Source organism: Larimichthys crocea, unplaced genomic scaffold (genome assembly GCF_000972845.2).
Source record: "Larimichthys crocea isolate SSNF unplaced genomic scaffold, L_crocea_2.0 scaffold167, whole genome shotgun sequence".
Taxonomy (NCBI): Eukaryota; Metazoa; Chordata; class Actinopteri; family Sciaenidae; genus Larimichthys; species Larimichthys crocea.
In genome coordinates, this window is record NW_020852274.1 from 1 (window position 1) to 9,433 (window position 9,433).

Below are 9,433 nucleotides of genomic sequence, written 5' to 3' on the forward strand. Positions count from 1 at the left end.
TATAACAAGGTTTGGATGACCTACAATTTTTTGATGTTAAAATCAAGACAAAACTGAAGTTTGTATTGGACCAAAACCACCTCAGAAAAGTCTCTTCTAGAGACTTAGTTACTTAAGATGGGATCACCTGGCTCCCAGCTCCACTGTAAAGATCTGGAGTTGGTTTTTTGTCAGGATTTGTCCTCGTTACGTCGACCATAAAACAATTGAGACTGCATTCATTATAAAGACAGTGCTAACTTACGAAAAGACTAGAATCGCTAAAATCAGACGGCCATTGTGTCTCTCAGGCGGATGCAGAAAAACTAGTCCACGCAATTTGTTACTTCAGTGGGACTATTTACTCTTTGTTATAGGGGCTGCTCGAATAAGTCTATTAGGACTTTGCAGTTAATTCAGAATGCCTGCTGCATGTGTTCTGACAGGAACCAAGATCAGAGATCACATCTCTCTCATTTTGTCGTTCCTTGCATGTGGCTACCTATTAAATCTCAGAATAAATTGAAAATTCCTCTCGCCTTATACAAAGCTCCTGTGCAGGCACCAGCTTATCTAAAAGAGCGTCATATGACCTTTATTACCCCTCGATGAACACTGCCGCTCTCAGGACGCTGGGGTTTCCTTGTGGTCCTAGCTTTCAAAAACACACATCACAAAAAAAAAAAGAGAGGGGAGCCAGAGTTGTCTCTCTCCTTCTCTCTCACTCTCTCCTATGTCTCTATATCTCCCTCTCTATCTATATATCTCTATATCTTCTATATCTCTCCATAGCTTCCCTCGGGGACATGTCTCATTTAATGTATGTTAGAACCAACCTTCACCGGAGTTTCTGTCTCTGTCGTCCAGGCAGGTTCTCGGGCTCGTGGCTGCTGCGTGATCCTGCACGCGCCCACTTCCATATATTCATTACTTCATTATTACTCCATATCTGTTTACTGTAATCATTTTTATCATAGCATTATAATTCATTGTCATTATAGTCATTTACAATTGTTGTGTGTGATTTGCCTTACACGTGAACATCACTTGACGTCTGCCTTCCTGGGGAGGGGATCCCTCCTTGTGGCTCTTCCTGAGGTTTCTTCCACCATTTTTTCCCTGTTTGAGGGTTTTTGGGGCAAGTTTTTCCCACCGAACCGAGGTCTAAGGACAGAGGGTGTCACTCCCTTGTACAGGATTGTACAAGCCCTCTGAGGCAAATTGTACTTTGTGACTTTGGCCTATACAAATAAAATTGATTGTGAAATTGATTTTTAGAGAGTTCTGTTATTTCCCCATGTCTGTGAATGCCGTCGAATGAATGCGAGCGAGGGGGCGGGGGAGATGGTGAGAGAGCGCGCGCCTGGGTGGTCAGTGGTATGCCGTAGGCGCACGAGCGGGTTGATGTCTGGACCGGGATGTTCATGTTGTTTTTTTGTGGTCGTGGTTACGGCCGAACAAAACCGAGTCCTGTTACCAAACCGTTCAGCATATCATTGCAGGTGTTGTTGAAATAAGCCTCGTCATTCATCCGTGTCCGGCTGTGATGCTCAATAGTAACGAGTAACATTTCAGCACAGAAAAATGATCGGAGGAGTAAAAGTATTAAATTCATCACAAATATGTAGTGCAGTAAAAGTAGAGTTTGGGGAAAAAACATAATACTCCAAAAAAGTACAGATACTGCATTTTAGTACTTAAGTACAGTACTTAAGTAGTTCCACTTCGTTACTATACATCCCTGGTTACATAATACTAAACACAGAATAAATGTAGGTATTTTCGAATCAAATATTGTTCCTCACAGTGCTCAAATCACATTCCTTGACAGTCAGTCGATCCCTAGGCCGCGGCGGTAAGAGCGAAATCATCTTTTCTCATGGCATTGGTGGTATAGTGGTGAGCATAGCTGCTTTCCAAGCAATTGACCCAGGGTCGATTCCTGGCCAATGCATGAGGGCAGCCAGCAAGGAGTTTCTCAAAAGTTCTTGCGCTTCTCACTTGTGAGTAAATCTATCTTTGGGGTCTTTTGCACAAAGTTGTGAACGTGTGTGTGTGTGTCGTGTACATGAGGTTGAAACTGTGAGCCAATCCACAGAAGGCTACACCACACCCTGACTGTTGGAGGCCATTTTTTTCGTGCAAATTTTGCAAAATATCAGGATAAAAAGCACGTCATACTACCATACGGCGCCGTGCCGTGATATATCATGGCTCAACTTTGCCGCAATGCAAGGTCATCCAGTAAGGAGATGTGTTGGCCATTTGTGCAAAGCACACATTTCTGGTAGACCTTAATGCCGTATATCTACTGTTTACCTCCAAACAGCTCCCTGTCTTCTTATAATACTCATGGCAATCAGGCCCAAAAGTATTGCATGGACTGGCAAGTTTCAGACACCGATGGACGGTGGCCCACTGTAATCCAATGTCAGAAAGGCGTTGGAAAGAGGCTGTCAAACTCATGTTAGTCCTTGCGTTGGAAAACGGCTATCAAAGTCATGTCAGTCCTTCTCAGCATCACTGTAGGAGTCAGAGATCTGACAACATTGTGACCGAGACATCCCTTGTTTGCTATGGGCGTCACTTCTGAAACAACGGCTACAGGCTTACCTGACTTGTACTTAAATGTTGTGTTCAGTCTGAGGGCAGCCTACTTTAAAACCAGGTCCCACCGAGATCCGATTTGAACTCGATCGCTGGATTCAGAGTAAGAGTGCAACCATTACACCATGGAACCCCCGTACACGCTGAGGAGACCACTGGGGACACTTCTTACATATATGTTAGTAATTGCAGCGAAGGGGTACAACAGTGCCAGTAACACAAGCTACATGAAAAAGCAGTCGTTCTTGGTTAACTTAGGTTGTCTACTGTATACAACCACGTTCTAATTCTTCACGGGCCATAAGATATGTTTCCGGCGTAAAGTACACAAAGAGCTACAGGCCAATCAGTGGTTCCAGTGAAAAATCTCTTTTTGTCAGAGGTGGGATTCGAACCCACGCCTCCAGGGGAGACTGCGACCTGAACGCAGCGCCTTAGACTGCTCGGCCACCCTGACTGTTGGAGGCCATTTTTTGTGTGCAAATTTTGCAAAATATCAGGATAAAAAGCACGTCATACCACCATACGGCGCCATGCCGTGATATATCATGGCTCAACTTTGCCGCAATGCAAGGTCATCCAGTAAGGAGATGTGTTGGCCATTTGTGCAAAGCACACATTTCTGGTAGACCTTAATGCCGTATATCTACTGTTTACCTCCAAACAGCTCCATGTGTTCTTTTAATACTCATGGCGATCAGGCCCAAAAGTATTGCATGGACTGGCAAGTTTCAGACACCGATGGACGGTGGCCCACTGTATTACAATGTCAGAAAGGCGTTGGAAAGAGGCTGTCAAACTCATGTTAGTCCTTGCGTTGGAAAGCGTCTATCAAAGTCATGTCAGTCCTTGCATTGGGAAGCTGCTATCAAAGTCATGTCAGTCCTTCTCAGCATCACTGTAGGAGTCAGAGATCTGACAACATTGTGACCGAGACAACCCTTGTTTGCTATGGGTGTCACTTCTGAAACAACGGCGACAGGCCTACCTAACTGGTACTTACATGTTGTGTTCAGCCTACTTTAAAACCAGGTCCCACCGAGATTTGAACTCGGATCGCTGGATTCAGAGTCCAGAGTGCTAACCATTACACCATGGAACCGCCGTACACGCTGATGAGACCACTGCGGGACACGTTCTTACATATATGTATGTCATTGCAGCGAAGGGGTACAACAGTGCCAGTAACACAGAAGCTACCATGAAAAAGCAGTCTTTATTGGGTAACTTGGTTAACTTAGGTGGTCTACTGTATACAACCACGTTCTAATTCTTCACGGGCCATAAATATGTTTGCGGCTAAAAGTACGCAAAGAGCTACAGGCCAATCAGTGGTTCCAGTGAAAAATCTCTTTTTGTCAGAGGTGGGATTCGAACCCACGCCTCGAGGAGAGACTGCGACCTGAACGCAGCGCCTTTGACTGCTCGGCCAACCTGACTGTTGGAGGCCATTTTTTTGTGCAAATTTTGCAAAATATCAGGATAAAAAGCATGTCATACCACTATACGGCGCCGTACCGTGATAACACGTCATACCACCATACGGCGCCCGTGCATGATATATCATGGCTCAACTTTGCCGCAATGCAAGGTCTCCAGTAAGGAGATGTGTTGGCCATTTGTGCAAAGACACACTTTCTGGTGACCTTAATGCCGTATATCTACTGTTTCCTCCAAACAGCTCCCTGTGTTCTTTTATACTCATGGCGATCAGGCCCAAAATATGCATGGACTGGCAGTTTCAGACACCGATGGACGTGGCCCACTGTTTACAATGTCAGAAAGGCGTTGGAAGGGCTGTCAAACTCATGTTAGTCCTTGCGTTGGAAAGCGTCTATCAAAGTCATGTCAGCTTGCATGGAAGCTGCTATCAAAGTCATGTCAGTCCTTCTCAGCATCACTGTAGGAGTCAGAGATCTGACAACATCATCAGGATAAAAAGCACGTCATACCACCATACGGTGCCGTGATATGACATATCATGGCTCAACTTTGCCGCAATTCAAGGTCATCCAGTTAGGAGATGTGTTGGCCATTTGTGCAAAGCACACATTTCTGGTAGACCTTAATGCCGTAATCTACTGTTTACCTCCAAACAGCTCCATGTGTTCTTTTAATACTCATGGCGATCAGGCCCCAAAGCACGTCATACCACCATACGGTGCCATGCCGTGATATATCATGGCTCAACTTTGCCGCAATGCAAGGTCATCCAGTAAGGAGATGTGTTGGCCATTTGTGCAAAGCACACATTTCTGGTAGACCTTAATGCCGTATATCTACTGTTTACCTCCAAACAGCTCTGTGTTCTTTTAATACTCATGGCGATCAGGCCCAAAAGTATTGCATGGACTGGCAAGTTTCAGACACCGATGGACGTGGCCCACTGTATTACAATGTCAGAAAGCGTTGGAAAGAGGCTGTCAACTCATGTTAGTCCTTGCGTTGGAAAGCGTCTATCAAAGTCATGTCAGTCCTTGCATTGGGAAGCTGCTATCAAAGTCATGTCAGTCCTTCTCAGCATCACTGTAGGAGTCAGAGATCTGACAACATTGTGACCGAGACAACCCTTGTTTGCTATGGGTGTCACTTCTGAAACAACGGCGACAGGCCTACCTAACTGGTACTTACATGTTGTGTTCAGCCTATTTCTGGTAGACCTTAATGCCGTATATCTACTGTTTACCTCCAAACAGCTCCATGTGTTCTTTTAATACTCATGGCGATCAGGCCCAAAAGTATTGCATGGACTGGCAAGTTTCAGACACCGATGGACGGTGGCCAAAGGTCAAACTCATGTTAGTCCTTGCGTTGGAAAGCGTCTATCAAAGTCATGTCAGTCCTTGCATTGGGAAGCTGCTATCAAAGTCATGTCAGTCCTTCTCAGCATCACTGTAGGAGTCAGAGATCTGACAACATTGTGACCGAGACAACCCTTGTTTGCTATGTCACTTCTGAAACAACGGCGACAGGCCTACCTAACTGGTACTTACATGTTGTGTTCAGTCTGAGGGTAGCCTACTTTAAAACTAGGTTCCACCGAGATTTGAACTGGGATCGCTGGATTCAGAGTCCAGAGTGCTCACAATCACACCATGGAACCGCCAGACACGCTGATAAGACCACTGTGGGACACGTTCTTACATATATGTATGTCATTGCAGCGAAGGGGTACAACAGTGCCAGTAACACAGAAGCTACCATGAAAAAGCAGTCTTTATTGGGTAACTTGGTTAACATAGGTGGTCTACTGTATACAAGCATGTTCTAATTCTTCACGGGCCATAAGATATGTTTGGGGCGTAAAGTACGCAAAGAGATACAGGGCAAGAAGTGGGTCCAGTGAAAAATCTCTTTTTGTCAGAGGTGGGATTCGAACGCACGACTCCAGGGGAGACTGCGACCTGAACGCAGCGCCTTAGACCGCTCGGCCACCCTGACTCTTGGAGGCCATTTTTTGTGTGCAAATTTTGCAAAATATCAGGATAAAATACGGCGCCGTGCCGTGATATATCATGGCTCAACTTTGCCGCAATGCAAGGTCATCCAGTAAGGAGATGTGTTGGCCATTTGTGCAAAGCACACATTTCTGGTAGACCTTAATGCCGTATATCTACTGTTTACCTCCAAACAGCTCCATGTGTTCTTTTAATACTCATGGCGATTAGGCCCAAAAGTATTGCATGGATTGGCAAGTTTCAGACACCGATGGACGGTGGCCCCACTGTATTACAATGTCAGAAAGGCATTGGAAAGAGGCGGTCAAACTCATGTTATCCTTGCGTTGGAAAGCGTCTATCAAAGTATGTCATGTCAGTCCTTTCTCAGCAGCACGGTACGAGTCAAGATCTGACAACATTGTGCCGAGACAACCCTTGTTTGCTATGGGTGTCACTTCTGAAACAACGGCGACAGGCCTACCTAACTGGTACTTACATGTTGTGTTCAGCCTACTTTAAAACCAGGTCCCACCGAGATTTGAACTCGGATCGCTGGATAAAAAGCACGTCATACCACCATACGGCGCCATGCCGTGATATACATGGCTCAACTTTGCCGCAATGCAAGGTCATCCAGTAAGGAGATGTGTTGGCATTTGTGCAAAGCACACATTTCTGGTAGACCTTAATGCCGTATTCTACTGTTTACCTCCAAACAGCTCCATGTGTTCTTTAATACTCATGGCGATCAGGCCCAAAAGTATTGCATGGACTGGCAAGTTTCAGACACCGATGGACGGTGGCCCACTGTATACAATGTCAGAAAGGCGTGGAAAGAGGCTGTCAAACCATGTTTAGGTCCTTGCGTTGGAAGCGGCTATCAAAGTCATGTCAGTCCTTCTCAGCATCACTGTAGAGTCAGAGATCTGACACACATGGTGGACCGAGAACACCCTGTTTTGCTATGGGTGTCCACTTCTGAAACAACGGCGACAGGCCTACCTACGGGACTTACATGTTGTGTTCGCCTACTTAAAACCATTTAAAACAGGTCCCACCGATTGAACTCGGATCGCTGGATAAAAAGCACGTCATACACCATAACGGCCCATGCCGTGATATATCATGCTCAACTTGCCGCAATGCAAGGTCATCCAGTAAGGAGATGTGTTGGCCATTTGTGCAAAGCACACATTTCTGGTAGACCTTAATGCCGTATATCTACTGTTTACCTCCAAACAGCTCCATGTGTTCTTTTAATACTCATGGCGATCAGGCCCAAAAGTATTGCATGGACTGGCAAGTTTCAGACACCGATGGACGGTGGCCCACTGTATTACAATGTCAGAAAGGCATTGGAAAGAGGCTGTCAAACTCATGTTAGTCCTTGCGTTGGAAAGCGTCTATCAAAGTCATGTCAGTCCTTCTCAGCATCATCACGGTAACGAGTCAGAGATCTGACAACATTGTGACCGAGACAACCCTTGTTTGCTATGGGTGTCACTTCTGAAACAACGGCGACAGGCCTACCTAACTGGTACTTACATGTTGTGTGTCAGCCTTTTAAAACACAGGTCCCACCGAGATTTGAACTCGGATCGCTGGATTCAGAGTCCAGAGTGCTAACCATTACAACCATGGAACCACGCGTACACGCTGATAGACCACTGTGGGACACATTCTTACATATATGTATGTAATTGCAGCGAAGGGGTACAACAGTGCCAGTGATACAGAAGCTATCATGAAAAAGCAGTCTTTTTTGGGTAACTTGGTTAACTTAGGTGGTCTACTGTATACAACCACGCTCTAATTCTTCACGGGCCATAAGATATGTTTCCGGCGTAAAGTACGCAAAGAGCTACAGGCCAATCAGTGGTTCCAGTGAAAAATCTCTTTTTGTCAGAGGTGGGATTCGAACCCACGCCTCCAGGGGAGTCTGCGACCTGAACACAGCGCCTTAGACTGCTCGGATACCCTGACTGTTGGAGGCCGTTTTTTTTGTGTGCAAATTTTGCAAAATATCAGGATAAAAAGCACGTCATACTACCATACGGCGCCGTGCCGTGATATATCATGGCTCAACTTTGCTGCAATGCAAGGTCATCCAGTAAGGAGATGTGTTGGCCATTTGTGCAAAGCACACATTTCTGGTAGACCTTAATGCCGTATATCTACTGTATACCTCCAAACAGCTCCCTGTCTTCTTATATTACTCATGGCGATCAAGACCAAAAGTATTGCATGGACTGGCAAGTTTCAGACACCGACGGACGGTGGCGCACTGTAATGCAATGTCGGAAAGGCGTTGGAAAGAGGCTGTCAAGGTTGTCTCGGTCACAATGTTGTCAGATCTCTGACTCGTACAGTGATGCTGAGAAGGACTGACATGACTTTGATAGACGCTTTCCAACGCAAGGACTAACATGAGTTTGACAGCCTCTTTCCAATGCCTTTCTGACATTGTAATACAGTGGGCCACCGTCCATCGGTGTCTGAAACTTGCCAGTCCATGCCATACTTTTGGGCCTGATCGCCATGGTATTAAAAGAACACATGGGCTGTTTGGAGGTAAACAGTAGATATACGGCATTAAGGTCTACCAGAAATGTGTGCTTTGCACAAATGGCCAACACATCTCCTTACTGGATGACCTTGCATTGCGGCAAAGTTGAGCCATGATATATCACGGCATGGCGCCGTATGGTGGTATGACGTGCTTTTTATCCTGATATTTTGCAAAATTTGCACAAAAAAATGGCCTCCAACAGTCAGGGTGGCCGAGCGGTCTAAGGCGCTGCGTTCAGGTCGCAGTCTCCCCTGGAGGCGTGGGTTCGAATCCCACCTCTGACAAAAAGAAATTTTTCACTGGAACCACTGATTGGCCTGTAGCTCTTTGCGTACTTTTAGCCGCAAACATATTTATGGCCCGTGAAGAATTAGAACGTGGTTGTATACATAGACCACCTAAGTTACCAATTACCCAATAAAGACTGCTTTTTCATGGTAGCTTCTGTGTTACTGGCACTGTTGTACCCCTTCGCTGCAATGACATACATATATGTAAGAACATGTCCCGCAGTGGTCTCATCAGCGTGTACGGTGGTTCCATGGTGTAATGGTTAGCACTCTGGACTCTGAATCCAGCGATCCGAGTTCAAATCTCGGTGGGACCTGGTTTTAAAGTAGGCTGAACACAACATGTAAGTACCAGTTAGGTAGGCCTGTCGCCGTTGTTTCAGAAGTGACACCCATAGCAAACAAGGGTTGTCTCGGTCACAATGTTGTCAGATCTCTGACTCCTACAGTGATGCTGAGAAAGACTGACATGACTTTGATAGCAGCCTTCCAATGCAAGGACGACATGACCTTTGATAGACGCTTTCAACGCAAGGACTAACATGAGT

The 9,433-nt window shown here is 45.8% G+C and overlaps 7 non-coding genes across 7 annotated transcripts; 3 read left to right on the forward strand and 4 right to left on the reverse strand.

Annotated features, from left to right (window-relative positions):
- Positions 1-1,861: 1,861 nt before the first annotated feature.
- On the forward strand, positions 1,862-1,933 carry trnag-ucc (transfer RNA glycine (anticodon UCC)). The gene has a single exon. It is a non-coding gene; the product is annotated as a tRNA-Gly (tRNA).
- A 1,027-nt stretch (positions 1,934-2,960) lies between these two features.
- Positions 2,961-3,043, reverse strand: trnal-cag (transfer RNA leucine (anticodon CAG)). The gene has a single exon. It is a non-coding gene; the product is annotated as a tRNA-Leu (tRNA).
- A 573-nt stretch (positions 3,044-3,616) lies between these two features.
- trnaq-cug (transfer RNA glutamine (anticodon CUG)) lies at positions 3,617-3,688 on the reverse strand. Its single transcript has one exon. It is a non-coding gene; the product is annotated as a tRNA-Gln (tRNA).
- Positions 3,689-5,944: 2,256 nt separating this feature from the next.
- trnal-cag (transfer RNA leucine (anticodon CAG)) lies at positions 5,945-6,027 on the reverse strand. The gene has a single exon. It is a non-coding gene; the product is annotated as a tRNA-Leu (tRNA).
- A 1,571-nt stretch (positions 6,028-7,598) lies between these two features.
- trnaq-cug (transfer RNA glutamine (anticodon CUG)) lies at positions 7,599-7,671 on the reverse strand. Its single transcript has one exon. It is a non-coding gene; the product is annotated as a tRNA-Gln (tRNA).
- Positions 7,672-8,796: 1,125 nt separating this feature from the next.
- trnal-cag (transfer RNA leucine (anticodon CAG)) lies at positions 8,797-8,879 on the forward strand. The gene has a single exon. It is a non-coding gene; the product is annotated as a tRNA-Leu (tRNA).
- Positions 8,880-9,130: 251 nt separating this feature from the next.
- trnaq-cug (transfer RNA glutamine (anticodon CUG)) lies at positions 9,131-9,202 on the forward strand. Its single transcript has one exon. It is a non-coding gene; the product is annotated as a tRNA-Gln (tRNA).
- The last annotated feature ends 231 nt before the right edge of the window (positions 9,203-9,433 follow it).